The sequence below is a fragment of the Amblyomma mixtum genome, chromosome 1, assembly GCF_055824585.1.
Source record: "Amblyomma mixtum isolate Tamu chromosome 1, ASM5582458v1, whole genome shotgun sequence".
Lineage (NCBI taxonomy): Eukaryota > Metazoa > Arthropoda > Arachnida > Ixodida > Ixodidae > Amblyomma > Amblyomma mixtum.
The window spans coordinates 143,988,064-144,004,160 of record NC_143012.1 but is presented as its reverse complement, the minus strand read 5'-3'; the positions used below and the strand labels follow the sequence as shown (position 1 = coordinate 144,004,160).

The 16,097-nt window shown below is 47.0% G+C and overlaps 1 non-coding gene across 1 annotated transcript; it reads left to right on the top strand.

Moving 5' to 3' along the window:
- Positions 1-14,697: 14,697 nt before the first annotated feature.
- Positions 14,698-14,771, top strand: TRNAT-GGU (transfer RNA threonine (anticodon GGU)). The gene has a single exon. It is a non-coding gene; the product is annotated as a tRNA-Thr (tRNA).
- The last annotated feature ends 1,326 nt before the right edge of the window (positions 14,772-16,097 follow it).

Sequence of the window (16,097 nt, the reverse complement as noted above, 5' to 3'; positions counted from 1 at the left end):
CAAAAGGCACTCACTAGAAGCAGCAGTGCAATAGATTTTGGTGAATGTCGCAATCCTCGCTGAAAAACAGAGCGCGCACAGGTCGAGACTGTTGGCCGTAAGCTGCACTTCTTCTTCGTCGAAATGGCACCGAACTAGACATCTGCGGGGAACGGAAAGATGCGGTAAGAAACCGCACACGATAATGAGAAATTATGAAGACATTTTGTAAGGAAAGGAAAGGTAAGGAATCCGTCTTACTCTTGGTGGACACATTAACCTTTACGACATTCGAGACTGTTATAGCGGTATTTTATTTCCTCGAAAACGAATAATTTAAATGGGGAAGAAGGGAGGTTAAGAAGAAGAAAGAGATAAGAGGCGACCGAGTGGGAGGTACAGGCGATGGCCAATACCCGTTGTGGACATGCGTCATTTGTATGAGGCCGACAACAACAACACTGGAATGATTCTGATGACCTAGAAGGAATCCTTATTGACCACACTGGTGTTCGTGCATTGCTCCTGTGTGTAAATGAGGCTGCCGCGGAAGACATCTGTTCTCATCTTGTGCTCATCACGCAAAAGCCCTGATCACTGAGCCACCGAGGCCCACACCGAGGCGGTGTGCATAATCGCACACCGATGCACATCCTGCTATTGAGTGCTGCGTTGTGCGTTGAGCCTTAGCGACAGCTGAAATCACCCTCTGCATGAAAACATGCCGCTAACTTGTCTCTAGCTTTTACCGCGATGTTTTTAATCATGAGAATTTTTTGCTGTTTTTTTAGATGTCTTCGTGTCACGCAAGCATGTAACAAGTAAACATGAAAATAAAGTAATGCAATGGCATCAATGCTGCAATGTTCAGAACAAAGACCCAGGACATCCTGGATTGTAATCCTTCAACTGTGCATCAAGCTAGCATTGTTCAGTTACGTAAAGAAATAAAGACGGAGTTTTGCAGAGTACATGTTGCGGTGAGCCTATGAATGAAGCCACCTGACGAAGTAAAGAGCTTTGGAATTGTGGAACCCAACACTTGAGATCCCAAACGATACGAATGCTTGCACGGGTGACATTTAGAATAGGGGTTTCCTACAAGCAGCGGCGCTTACGCGTGGGTTTGTTGATGGCAGCGGCCTCACGTGGCATTAATTAGAAAAAAAAACAGATAGAGGACATTTTACGGCATTACGCGTTGAGAGCGTGATAGGATTAAAGTCGGATGGCCGCTGAGCCTGCTTCCCCTCCTCGTGATTGCTGCTCACCACATGCGCTGCGCCAGGGAATCCACCGCGACTCCTTAATCGGCATACTTCCATCGTGGGCCTCTGCGCTAGCGGTGATTTCTCACTACGGTAGACACACGCGGCGCTGATTTTGGCTGCATTCCTACCTGATACGTGGAGCTGTCTAGACACGTCTGGGCACAACCATGGGGTCAAATGGCGCAAAGTTCCAGGTAGATGCATAGAGAAAGGGATTCATAAAGAGCGGACACGAAAACCTCCACGTCTCCGCGGCGTTGGGCTGCCGCAACGGATTCCGTACTCGTCGCCAGTGTGGCGTCGGGCCGGGAGGACGCGCGAAGTGAGGAGACCGATGACTAAACGTTGACAGCGAGCGATGAGCATTTACTTGATCGTTTTTGAGGAAAGGAAATTACCCATTAACTGACTAACTCTCAGAGGACACCTCAACCGCGCCGTGAGAGAAGGGAAGAAGGTGGGAGTGAAACAGGAAAAAGAGAAAGAGGACCCGTAGTGCAGGGCATTCGAAGAACTATTTTCCACTCCTCTAATTCCGCCAGTGTAGGAGCCCCCCCCCCCCCCCCCCCCCCCCCCCCCCACTGCCCGCTCGCGGCGCATAGGCTCAGCAGACGGGAGGCGGAGCCTCCGCTACTTATTTCGACCATCTGCGACTTTTGAACGTGCACTGACATCGCACAGCACACGAGCACCTTTTGCGTTTGGCCTCCACCAAACGCGGCCGTTGCGGTTGGGTTCGAACGCGACTACTGCAGCCCAGTTGCTGAGCGCCGTAACCACTCAACGACTTCAGCGTGTAGCATTTCTTTCAGACGGGGTGGGTTTCCATATCACAATACATGTACGATGCTAACTTGTTCAGGCGATATGAAGCTGGCATAAAAAAGAATAATACCGCATTAGTTAAGATTGCAAACCTAAAGCTAAAAACTAGTACTCGTACTACTCGACAAGCTGAAACCTGGGAAATTCCATACTCACGAACAAATTATGGACTTAAAATGTTGCGTCATCTCCTTCCCTCATGCTTAAACAAATGTAGGTAGAAGTTTCTTTTTTTTTCGGTTTCATTTTTCTTACGAATTTTCTTTCTTTAGTGATTGTTTAGTTTTTATTGCAGTCATTCTCTTGTTGATATTTCATGCAATATTATATGCTATTCAGAACTGCCTTCATAGTAGATTTATTTCATACATGCCTGTATTTATATTCCTAATAACTGTACCAAGTCGCTTACCTTCTGTGAACTTTCATTTGTCTTCCTTTTTCTTTTTTTTCTGAGAGCTGTGTACAATTAACTTAGAACAATTTTCTCTTGCTGTATGCCATGCTGCCATGTAGAAAAGGGCCGTGGGCCTAGCCAAGCCCATAAAGAGGCTTTTTGTCCACGACCCTCAGCATTTTTGCGGTGCTGAAATAAAGATTTGATTTGATTTGACTTGGTTTGAAGACCACGTGATAAATCACAGTCAATGGACAAGGATGCCAGCGTAGCAGGGGGCACCAGAAAGTTAGGTGGGCGGATGAGATTAAGAACTTTGCGGGGATACGCTGGCCGCAGCAGGCAAAGGACAGGGTTAAATGGAGACACATGGGAGAGGCATTTTCTCTGCAGTGGGCATATTCAGGCTGATGATGGTGCACAAAGACAAGAACAAAGCCAATCCAACAAAACTGAAACCAAAAAATTGCTAGCAGCTTAGCATAGCTAAGCCCTAAATAGTGTGTGAAAGCAGTGCTTCTTCCATATGGACACCACCGCAACGTACCTTAAAGCGCGATTGAGGTGTACACTGACCCAGGAACCAGTTATACGCGTCCTAATACTTTTGATCGTCAACGCCAAATCACCCGATGTACGCCGTCGGTCTGTATTCAACTGCCACCTGTCAGCAGCATTGTTGTGAACCTGAAAGCGTATTGCTCTAGGGCCGTGTTTATGCAACAACTTTTTCGACGCCAACGCATGCAGCGCATGTCGCTCTATCTCTAATGCCTTATAGCTCAAAGCGCGAATACTAGTTTCATAGCAGTAGTAGTTGATGAAGAAGACGATGTGCAATGCACAGCGCGAGTATGTGTTGCAGTTTAGCACGGATCATGTTCGGCTGTTGCGGTAGCCTATTGCTCTCGCGCAGTGGCCAGCGCTTCATAATAGCATGCTGAAAACCAGAGTGATGCTCAACAGTCCCGCAAGAGAACGGCAGTTCACATGTAGTCCGGAGGTGTTGGAAGCGTTAAGGTAATATGTTTGCTTAGGGCAGGTAGTGGCCGCTGAACAAGATCAGGAGAGGGAAATAGCAAGAAGAATAAAAATGGAGTGGAGTGCATATAACAGGTTACCTCACATCACGAAATGGAGTTTACCAATATCCCTCAAGCGAGAAGTATACAACAGCTGTGTCTTACCGGTACTCACCCAAGAAGTAGAAACGTTGAGGCCAACGAAAAGTGGTCACCTTAAGTTAAGGACAACGCAGTCAACTATGGAAAGAAAAATGATAGGTTTAACATTCGCAGACCGGAAACGGCCACAATTGGTGAGGAAACAAACGCGGATTAATGACATCCTATTCGACATCATGAGGAAGAAATGTGCTTGGGCAGGCGAAGGCAGGATGAGCACTGGTCCTTAAAGGGGCCTCGAAAATCTAAATACCGAGGTTACGAAAAGCACGCCAGCTATCGGTATTCCATGACACGTCACCGCATCGCAAAAATGTTTAAACTAGCCTCATTAACACCGAAGATATCGGCGAGTAAAAAAGATGCTACACCTATCCTTTCTTATCTCCCATCAGATCATGGCCGCCGGAGCTCCTTTTAAAAGAAAATGGCTGTGGCGATACTGGCTAGCCTACTTTCAGTGGCAAGCCAGTATCGCCACGGCCGGTCTGGTACGCGCGTCGTCATAGATCCGGAGCTCGCAGAGCGGCTGCGTGAAGCTACCACCTCCACGATGGAATTCGAGACATACGCATTTATTCCGGAGAGCCGTGGTTTGAAGACAACGGCCACTCATCGACAAGCTCACCAGATTACCCCGGTGACAGCGAAGACGGCAGCGCTCCATGGTTCGTTCCGTGACTACAGCACTTCTAATTTTCGCGCCAAGGCACATAAGTTGACTCTTTCATGAAATACCCTTTCATGTTTGCCTCGGCGCCTTCTCACGTGCAGTTGCGGGTGCTGTAAGAACATGCCGACGGCCGAAGATGGTTGGTTGGTTGGTTTATAGGGTTTAACGTCCCAAAGCGACTAAGGCTATGAGAGACGCCGTAGTGGAGGGCTCCGGAAATTTCGACCACCTGGGGTTCTTTAACGTGCACTGGCACCGGACAATTTCTCCTCCAAAGAAATTCAGCCGCCGCAGCCGGGATCGCACCCGCGTCTTTCGGGCCAGCAGCCGAGCACCATAGCCACTGAGCCACCGCGGCGGCGACGGCCGAAGAGCAGCTTTGTTGCCGCAGCATGCCACAGGGGATGAATGAGCACGGCGACGGCTACATCACCGGCCATCCCTCCTTCCAGAGCTTATGCTGCATGCAGCAAGTTCTGCGGGCTGTCTACAGTCGCAGTCAAAAGTAAACGGAAGGCGACTTTGTCAAAAAAATTTAATTTCTTTAAATCTAAAGCATAATGGTCCGTGTTTGTTGGTGCACAGTGCAATTCGCACAACCACAATTAGTCTGCACATATGTATTCAAGGATGCATAAATTGAGCGGGCAATGATTAAATTTTTTTGTTAATATTGCCTTCCATTTACATTTGATAGCGCCTGTACATAGCTCTGGACGAGGAGAACGATGACAACGCAAGGCATCACGACGATGTGAACAAGCAGGCAGTGCGTGACCAAGGTGAACAGCGACAGTGCGGAAGCGTCGCTTGGCAGGTGCGCGGATTTGTGACTCGCTGTAACGCTTGTTATTTTCAGGCACAACCGCTTCGTCTCGTATCGCCTCTTCACAAACTGGATTTGGGGCAGGCTGGGAAGAGGCAACAGGGTTGTGCTGCCCGCCTATGTCGTCGCCCGGATTCGCCGCCACTTCCCCTCTCCAAGCTACATAGGGTTCAGGCACCCCAAGGTGATTGCCGCTTCGCTGCATGCTCATCCCCTCATCACGTGTGTCTGGCATGCTGCGAATAGTGATGCACGCCAGTGCCCTTTATTTTTGGGCTGGCCAAACATTGAATGATATTAACGAATGCGAAGTTAGGCGGTTTACTTCGCCAGGTTTCTTTTTTGTGCCAGTGTTCGAGAAAAGACAGTTCATTCCTTGAAAGGGCCTAAATATTGCGTGTTTGTCTCAGAGCTTCCAGACGAGCTGGCAACAAGTTTCTAAAGCTAACCATGAATGTTAAAATACTCATTAGGAAGTAGTTTCAAATACATCTCAAAAAGGCATGCCTAGGTATCAAAGCACTAGAAAGGAGGCAAGCCTAAGCACAGCAGCAATAAATATGCCACTCTGGGGTGAGGTCTGTATCGCCATAAGCTTCCTGTCATATACAATGATTAGATGGAAATCGAATTTTCTAGACACAACATTGACAGCGCCGGCACATCAAGTTAATTCTCCGAGGCTGCATATTCCGGTTAGAAAGAAAATGCCTTAGTGGTCATTTCTTAATTTCACAGTACACTGAACAGAAGAGTGTGACTGTTTCACATGCTTGGGTAAATTCTTCCAAAATCTCTGGTCTGAGGTTTGATGTGTAGCGATAAACACCTGATGAATATGCTGGTGTTGCGCGGGGTATAAGCCACCCAAGCATTTGATCACAAGTTTGTGGCCTCCCTTGTGCGGGCTCTTGTCCACTCTCGGATATGTTTATAGTGTCCGTGTTTGTTCCTTGTGTGGAGCAGTTTTTTTAGTGTACTTGGCTGTCTTAGTGTATTCATTAAATGCTCGTGCTCATTCGAGCTCGTCAACTATTTGTTCTACCCCCCTGATGGGCTTCACATGGAATGTTGCACACCACTGAAAAGAGGATCAAAAAAATAATACTCGCACACTTGTGCAAGAAGGCAAACACATCAGAGGACTAAGTAGATAATGTAGATAGAACATTGTTACCTTGTGAGTGCTATTATGGTGCAATGTAACGAGTCTATAAGGATTTCTTTATTGACATCACTTGCTGCGTATGCATGACAGCAGAGCCCGGCACAGAACACATGCATTCTAGCGAGGGTAATGCAGACGTAGCACTGATCAAAGTTAAACTCTTGTTCTTGTGGTTTCTGAGCCGTAAAATGAATTTGAATTTGCAACCTAATGAAGCTACACTTGCCGTGTGTCGCTCTTCTTATTTCAGAGTAGGAGTAACTGGCACCTCTTAGCCGTTTTCAAATTGTAGGCACAGTGCTCTAGGCTCTCCACTGTCTCGGCCACTGCCCATGTACCGACATTGCCGGCTGTCATAGCTGAGCATTCCAACTTTCCTTGATAGTCATCTGCCTTGATGTATCTGCTGAGCATTACACTGTATTTCTGATCAACAATTAATATACGAAGCCTTCAAAATGCGTAGCCATTCTTTCTCTTTTTTTGTGGCCTATCCCGAAGGGAACACTTGGCTTGTGTTAGGTGGACCTTGTTGCATGTTTTGGCATTGGCTAGAGGGACACTCTAGCTTCTTGAAGAACTAGGAGTTCCGCTTATGATTTGTTCATTTGAACTGTTAATGGTAATGCTTTTGCCCTGCTTTCTTCATAATTTCTAGAGCCTCGGGACTGAGGGTTGTTGACAGCTTGGCCTGTTTTCTCAGTTTCACGGACACCTCGCCTGCATGTCTACATAGCTAGTGTCAGCAGCTCTTTTCTAATCCGCATATGTCTTCCTTTCTGGCTTCTTTTCATGGTCACCCTTTGTAAATTTCGTGTTTACATTGTATTCATTTGTGCAGAAATTTCTGATCTCATTCTTCTCCCTATCATTAGGTTTCTCATTGTTCTACCGGTAAACTGATGCGGTATGCAGATAGCTGACACAGCAAGACACCTTCAACTCCGAGCCTGAAACGTGGCTATAGACCAGATTTTTTTATTCTCGTCAGCAGCACACGGGCGGCGCGGTACTCTCGACACTGGGCGCCGCCTGCCGTAGGGGCCTGCGGGATTTCTCGTGCGCGTCGTCTGAATTCATTGTTCCGAATGTAAATGCGGCACAGTCTGGTTGCTCTTTGGGCTTCTACTCGTCGTTCCTGCAGTTGGTAGAATATATGTGATATGTAGCAAGAAGTATGTGATGTGGCACTCCTGCACAGGTGGCCACCACGTCATGTCGTCCACCCATTGTGTGGGATCGGTCGCCTCGGGATGCGGCAAAGCACGGGTATCTGCGCCAGGAACATAAGCAAAACTGTCCAAAAAAATTGTTTTGTCGCCAACCATTGAACCGGCTTTATCGGTCGGTGATTAATAAAAACACGTCGGATTGGTGCCGTCGTCGAGAAGGAGCCTTGAAAAGCGCGTCCGGTTTTGACCATACCGGCATTTCCACTGTTTTTATTTCAAGACTGCGCGCTCCAAATCGGCCCATTCGTGGTGTGGCCGACCAGCACAACAAATTAGCTGCATCAAGTCGCCTTCGTGATGCACGCCACAGGATTATTAATAAAAGAGTTAGTTCGCACAATTGAAAAACCACGCGCACAAGGTACTTGACCCGCGGCTCTGCAGAAGGGCGCTCGGAGGTGATCAAATACACGACCACATACGCACATGCACCGCACATATGCGCTGAAGCGTGTTACAACTGCCGCCGCTCACTCACGTACTATATAATCGTGCACTACAGAGTTGCCAAAATGTACTTACCAAGCTTCAAAAAAGCTGTGGAGCCCGATATCCCAGTCATCATCAGCAGCGACCAGCTTCGAAAGTCTTTTATCCCGCAGTCCCCTGGAAAATGCTCGCGCTGCAGCAGAAGTCACGGATAAATGACTGCGCAACGAGACTGCTGAAAACTCTGGTCTGTAGAGTCGTGGTCTACTCCTTACTTCTACTGAAATACCATTCGGCCTCTCCCGCTGTGATGCTACGCTGTTGTGCCGCCTGTGGCTGGGAGTGGCTTTTACGAACGCCCATTCCCATCTCATCGCAAAGACGCTCTCCAGCGTGTGAGCAGTGTGGATTTGATGAAACCATCGGGCACCTACTTTGTGACTGCCCTCATTCTGAGCGAGAGCATGCCTTCCTGGCTGCTGCACTCCGCCACGTGGACTCTCGTTCTCTTACAGAAGCAAAGATTCTGGGCTCTTCGACAAAGCCTGCATCACAAAGGAAAGCGGGGAAGGCGCTCCTGAAGATCCTAAAGGACTCAAGGCTAAGTCCTCGTCTGTAAACTTTACGTGCGCGACCTCTGTCCCCTTAATGCAGTGGTCTATGGACACCTGAAATACTCATTTCGTTGCCCCTATTTCTTTCCTTTTTCTTCCTTTTTGCCCCTCCAAAGGTATAGCGTAGCCTACTAGGCATCGCCTAGTTAACCTCCCTGCCTTTCCATTTTTCTGTTTCTCTCTCTCTCTCGATGCGGTGTGTTCCTGTTTCCACAATCAGTGGCAGCCTCAGCTAATTTTTCCATCTTCCTTCATCTGCCGGAGTCGGTATCATTTTCAAGAAGGTTTGGTTTATCCGCTCCCCCTACCGATCGGCCTCTCGCTGATATGGCATGGTGTTTTTTACTTGGGTTTCTCGAAACTTTAGAAAGAAAGTATCTAAACCTAGGATGAAAAAGGGGCCCGTTGCCCGACACAGCCTCTTTTTGGTTTACACCACAGCATTTATGCCATTCATCCACTTTCGAGTTGTCTTTGCTGTGGTGCTCGTCACTCTGACTTCTGCCACCACACCCCGGGAGCGGTAATTCACCGAGGCTGCCATGAAATATCTCCAGAAATGAGGCAGCATATGTCTACTGCCACTTTCATCTAAGGGTTCCATGGCAGCTCTATTGGTATGAGGTGTTCAGGCTTAGAGATTTGCTGACCAGCTGACATTGGGTGTATTTCATGTTTTCCGCAGCTCTAGGGATTGAGGTTCACCATGTTTTATCTCTATGGCATTGTTTCGTGCAAAGCCAGCATGTTCCTAATGCGCTAATTATCATTCTTTTTGCAATGATGCAGGCAAAAGTACGGTTCTGCTTCTCAATACTGCCCGTATAGGCAGATAAGAAGTTCACAGCATATCTCTGCTGCTTATGGCAGGCTGAGCTAGCTGAGTCCATTGTTAGAGGCACTTGGGGGATTGACTCTATGCAATGTTCACTGTATTGTACATTCGTCGGCATACGCAGTGCACTCAAACAGGATATGCCCCACAGTTTCAGATGAGCTCCAATTGTTGCAGTGCAGTCTGTTCACTTCAGCTAAGCAGTATGGTAATCCATTTGTAAATGCGGCGTTCCGAAGAGGCCGATAGTAAATTCTTTAGAAACGGCGCCGAATTCCCGGTGGCAGTTAAAATCTCAGGTGCGGGTTGGCTGAGTAAAGAAATTGGTAGTGATGTGTGGGCAAGCTCCACAGCCAGTTCTTTTCGTCAGGAGGAAAATCGTCATTAGGGACGTATTAGATTTCGTGAGCAAAATCCAAATGTATCTCTGGCCGCTTCTGCTTTTTTATCCTACAGAATGCCACGGTAAGCTGCTGTCCATTGAAATGCTATGGAATGGTTTGCTCCAATAGCCAAGGGATGTAGATACACAATGTAGAGAGAAATTGGCTAATTATAGTTTCTTTTTTGCAGCATGTTGGAAAGGATTTTTAGAGGTGCTTTTGAGTTGGTAAATGCACCTATTGGCTGGGGGCTCGGCGCTGGATATCGGAGGCAGCTTCTAAAATGACGTAGAGCAGTGCTGTCCTAGAGGTTGTCTTCCTGTGCAGCCGACAGGAAAGCACTTGGCTTGTTTAGGGCATGTAAACGCCTCAGGAAGAAAGTTTGGAGTAGTTGAACCATCGGTTAAGACGTGGGTGGACTGAATATATTTTGAAATTGAAATTGAACTTTATTCCGTCGAGGCGGAAAGGGACTCGAACAAAAGTGAAAACATATCACTTGACGTGGTTCGAGCCCCCATTTACAAGGCATACAGCAGTTGCATATTTACATGTATAGCAGCATAGCCACAAGAACATACACACATAGAAAGTGAGTCAAGACCTTCGTGTCTGAAAGGAAAAAATCCCATTTTACACAACAATAAGATAAACCCATCACATCAAGACCAGCATAATACACTTGAGAAAAGGCTAAGCAGCCCTGCCTAAGCAGCCTTGGCTAAGCAGCCAAGAAGAGCTTCCAGGAGCGCTGCCTGTGGTATACGTCTCTTTGCATTCAAGCCTGGAACAAACTGCTTTACCCTTAGAGACGAGGGTGTCCGGGGAGGAGGGATCAGAACAATTATTTCTGTCGCTGAATAATAGTAGGAAAGTGCAGTTGCAGCACAGCTTGACTAAAACCAGGCTTACTGTTAGTCAGGTGGTCATGCTATAAGAATCCCTTGGAGAACATGTCGGAGATGGATATGCATAGTTTCTTGGAATCGCTGAGACCGCACATATAACGTGGTGGCCGTTCGCTTAGGGGCAGCTTATATGTGGTCATTCTTTTCGTTGTGAAAGCCATGGCGACACTGTTTTGTGGTGAAAGGTGAAGAAGACCTTGGGGAGCCAGGTGCATGAGATGTTCAGTAGCAATGTCTGAAAACATTGATTGGTAATACTGCGCGAACTTGACGCGCTCCGGATGCAGATAAATATAAATAAATCGTTATGCGCACTCCTTCCAGCAGGTTTTGGGTTTATTTGTATCAGGATAATATCGCAGAGAAAAGGGCTGAGCCTAGCTTCCCGAGCTATGCCCTCCTCCACGGCATAAAAATGTGTTTGACCATTAGGGGTATTCATAAAAGTATGCTGCTCTTTTCAGTTTCCAGTCCACATGTATAGCTTTCCTGAGGCCAAGGCTGACCATGGCTACGAGAACGACATGCTGAAAACTGATTTAAAAGTGGCCTTGATGTCAAGGAAAACAGCTATCGGGATGCGCCTAGCTTCAATGAACTGCTGAATGAGTACGAGCGCGATAACCTCATTTGCCGGCCTGTTTCGGGAAAACACATTCATTTCTTCGAGATACTTATTTTGGATTTCGAGGAACCAAGTGATGCATTTGTGATGCCATAGACACCTCTACAGTTATGAAAAGGAGATCGAACGCTGGCACTGCTGTTTGTGGGATCCCTGATTGACCATCTGTAGAGAGTGGGCAGGCCTTGATCCTGCTGTCAGGAGACTTTTTTTTATCGATTTTCATTAATTCCGAGAGAGTGCAGTAAAAGGGTAAAGCTGTTGGAGTGGTGTGCAGATTCCGTTAATTTTCCGTCACATTTTAGCTACTGGTCGGCGCACATCCAGTGTGGGACGAAAGACACACCATCTTTGCTGGCTGAGTTCATTCGGTTAGCGCTGAATGTGGCGTACCTGTTGGCAGGCACGAAGTTCTTCAAGGCATTTTTGCACAAATCTTTCCTACTTGAAATGGCATGTTCCGAATTTTTCGACGAATTTTTTTAACTACGAAGTTTCTGAGAAAGCTGTATAGCTTTCCTTTGTAGCCGTATGGCTGCGCTTGGGTGGACCAATGAGTAATTACTCCTTTATTAAAAATTTACTCCACCTTGGGGGATTCCCCTCACCATTTGACCAACACTGTTCCCACTTCGAGTTATTGATCAATTTGCTCTCGCCCTACCATAAGCTTGCCGTCCCGGTTAGCTCAGTTGGTAGAGCGACGACTGCTCCGGTGAAGCGGTGGTCCCGGGTTCGAACCCCGGACCAGGACGAATTTTTCTTTAACTACGAAGTTTCTGAGAAAGCTGCATAGCTTTCCTTTATAGCCGTATGGCTGCGCTTGGGTGGATGCCAATGAGTAATTACTCCTTTATTACAAATTTACTCCACCTTAGGGGATTCCCCTCAACATTTGACCACCACTGCTCCCACTTCGAGTTATTGATCAATTCGCTCTCGCCCTACCATAAGCTTGCCGTCCCGGTTAGATGAGCGTCGTCACGTGGCTGCGACGCGAATTTCTGAGCTCTAGTGTGGTGGTGCCCTGGTCACAAGTACAGATGTCATAGTTACCGAGTTTTAAAACCACTATAGCTGTCTGTTTGCTGCCGCGTCTAGCACTGCTGATGATGATCATAGAGCGCGATTGGTGTCCATGATTAACCCACTCAATGAGGATGAGTGCAAGGCAATAAGTGGCTCTTTAAGCTTGGGTGAATTGCAAGATGCAATTGATCAATTGCCGCTTTCGAAAACCGCGGGGCCTGACGGCCTCTCAGGAGAATTTTACAAGGCATTTAAATCCGTTCTAGCCCCTGTCCTGCTCCAAATTTTTGAGACAAGTATTGATGTTGAAGTCCTGCCTCAGTCATTTACGAAAAGTCATATTGTCTTTATACTAAAAACCGAGGATAAGGAAAAACTTCGATTTGTAGATGGCTACAGACCAATCAGGCTTTCTAATGTAGATTATAAGATTTTTTCTAAAGTACTGTCCAATCGGCTGCAGCTTGCAATGGCTACTTTGATTGGGCCTCATCAAACATGTGGCTTGCGGGGACGATCAATACAATCTAACCTGCATGTAGCGCGTACGGTGTTCCAGTATTGCAGTGACGCTCAAGAACAATTCGCAATGCTGCAAATTGACCTGGCAAAGGCATTTGATCGAGTGTGCCATTCATTTCTTTTTGCACTTTTAAATCACGTCAATCTCGGTTCAATACTTTCTACTGGCATACGCCTTTGTTACAAATCCTCTACCACGCGCTTGATTGTTAATGGCTGTCTCTCGCAACCAGTCCCAATTCAGTCTTCGGTGAAACAAGGGTGCCCACTGTCTCCGCTCCTGTTCGCATTATACTTGGAGACACTTTGCATAAGTGATATAAACAGTAGAGCTGTCAATGGTTTCCGAATAATGGGCCACGAACTGAAGGTATTGGCTTATGCAGATGACCTTGCGTTTTTTTGTACTGATAAGCCAAGCATCGATGAGGTTATTCGTTTAACGGAGGACTTTGGTTCGGTGTCAGGAAGTCGGATTAATCGCTCTAAGAGTTGCGGTCTTTGGTTTGGTAGCTGGGGTTCGACACCTGCTGAATATGCTGGTATAACATGGACATGCAGGCCACCAAAGTACCTTGGCGTCCCTTTGAGTGCCTATAAGCATAGCGCACATTATTGGAAAGACCGCGTGCCAACTCTTCAGCGCTATGCTCAAACGTTTGTCCCCCATGGCCTCTCAATTTTTGGCAGGGCGACCGCCTGTAAACTGTTTCTCGCCACTAAAATATATTATGCACTGCAAATTATTCATTGCGCAAGACTTCCTATCCAGCTTTTTCACAGGGTTTTCGCTACTTTTGTGTGAGATTCGTCTTTTGAATCCATGAGGCGTGATAACCTTTTTCGGCCTGTAAGCGCTGGCGGCCTTGGTCTAGTTCACCTGTATGTCCGACAGATAGTGTCACGTTTCATGTTTTTCCGTGACACTACACACCGAATAGTACGTTCATTCCTAAAAACAAATTTAGTTCATGTTTTACCCAACCTCATTGTGTCTTCCAATGTTTGTGACCGTCCGTGTTTGTGGGGCATAATGCAAGAGGTGTATTTGGCTGTCCGTTTCCTACCTCTTCGTTTTTCTCCTGAGTTCCTTTCTTTAGTGTCGAGGAAAAAGTTGTATAAAGATTTGATTAGCATGCTCTTCCCTTCGCCCATGTACCGCTCTCTGTATGTTGGTTTACCGGGGCATGACGTACTCAAAAGAGTACGTAAGATGCCAGTCTCGCCGTGTACGAAGACCTTTTTCTTAAAGTTACACACCGGTACGTTGCCCGTTAGAACATGGTTAGAGAAAAAGGGCATTTTTGTGTCTACCGCTAATTGCCGCCTTTGTGATGAACCAGAAACAATTGAGCACTGTTTCATCAGTTGCAAATATGCAGTACTCTTCTGGGATATCCTGCAACGCACATTTAAAAAAAGAATTCATCTGACTCCACATTCTTTTCGCTATCTCACTGCGCTGCCATTTGTTGATGAACCCCTGGACATGTTCTTTCTGATTGGACTGCACAGCCTCTGGAAAACCCGCATGATGGACAGACACTGTGAACCTGTTGCGTCTACAAAGGATCACTTCAGTCGAATGGTTGTTCATCTAAGAGACGTGTATGTCCAGACTGAGTACGAACCGGAGTGGCACTCACTATTAGTGATGTGCTCTGCATTGCCCCCTTTTCTAGTGCATGGTCTTTTCAATATGTATTGTTTAACACCGTTTTCATAATGGCTTGTATATAGTTCATGTACATAGAACATTACCTCACTGTACTAAATACCATGTTGAAGAAAAAAAGGTCCTGGTTAGCTCAGTTGGTAGAGCGGCTGCTCCGGTGAAGCGGTGGTCCCGGGTTCGATCCCCGGACCAGGACGAATTTTTTTTAACTACGAAGTTTCTGAGAAAGCTGTATAGCTTTCCTTTGTAGCCGTATGGCTGCGCTTGGGTGGATGCCAATGAGTAATTACTCCTTTATTACAAATTTACTCCACCTTGGGGGATTCAGCTAAACATTTGACCAAATGGCATGTTATTTGAGGGTAAGCTATAATAAATCTAAGTCAGTGAGCCACTGTCAAGACATTCCATGTTCGGTGTTGTAGTAATAATTCCCCTGTTTGCAGAGACTCTGCAAGCATCTCTGTGTGTAGATTTCATAAGAAATTTCTTAGTGCTTTCGGAGCATGGATAGCTGGTATAAGGAGTCAGCAGTGATCGCTTCCACGAATTTCTGAGTGAGTGCACCAGCCAAAGTTATGTGCTGCTGAACTTGTAACAAAGTCACGTCGTCAGGCCTCAGATATAGGTTATGCCGCCATCATTTAGCGGTTCAATTTAAAGTTCTGAAAGAAGCTGTGCGAGCTTGGCACCTAGCACGCATGTGTAGTTTGTGGGCGGTGCGTAGTCGTCTTCTTATGACTCGTTCTGCTGTATTGCAGAATTGCAAAGCTCAGCTGTAAACACAGTTCATCTGTCTGTAATGACCACTTCAGGGGCACCGTAGCGAAGCCGGATGTTTTCAACAAACAATTTGGCAACTTCAGTGGCGCTTCCGTGGGGAAGGGCTTTCGCTTCGGCGCAGTGGGTTAAGTACTTTGTTTCTGCTATTATTCATTTGTTGCCAGATTCCAACGTAAGGAAGAGGCAAGTAAGTCCTTGCCCATCTGCTGGAAAGGTCTTGCTGTTTGAATGGCCTTTAGAAGCCCTCCAGGGTTTGTTAGTGGCATGTTGCAGCGTTGAAGTGCATAAGCAGCATAGGTAATCTGCTAGGCAAAGAACCGACGGCTTGGGGCAGTCGCACAGCACACAAGCGCGCACCACAGCGTCGTCTTCTTCTTCGTCTTCTTCTTCACCATATGAAAATGGCACATACCCACACGGGGGAATTGGCCAAGGCACGGTGGTGAATGCCAAGGAGGTATATGTGCGGAGAAAAAAAAAAGCTAAGTAAAATAGTAGAATGTTCTAAACACTTCGTCGTCCACCCAGTGTCTGTTAACACTACCCCTGGCGGCAAAGGCACCGTCCCGATGCAGACTACACAGGCAGGGGAGAGTGCGAGTCGTAAGGCTTGAGGTTGGACACTTGTACGATGTGGGTGCGGGGTGCAGCGGGCGGGGACGGTGGATGTAGCGGGGTGATCTGGTACGTCACTGCGGTCACGGGACGTACGACACGGTAAGGGCCTGTATATCGCAGC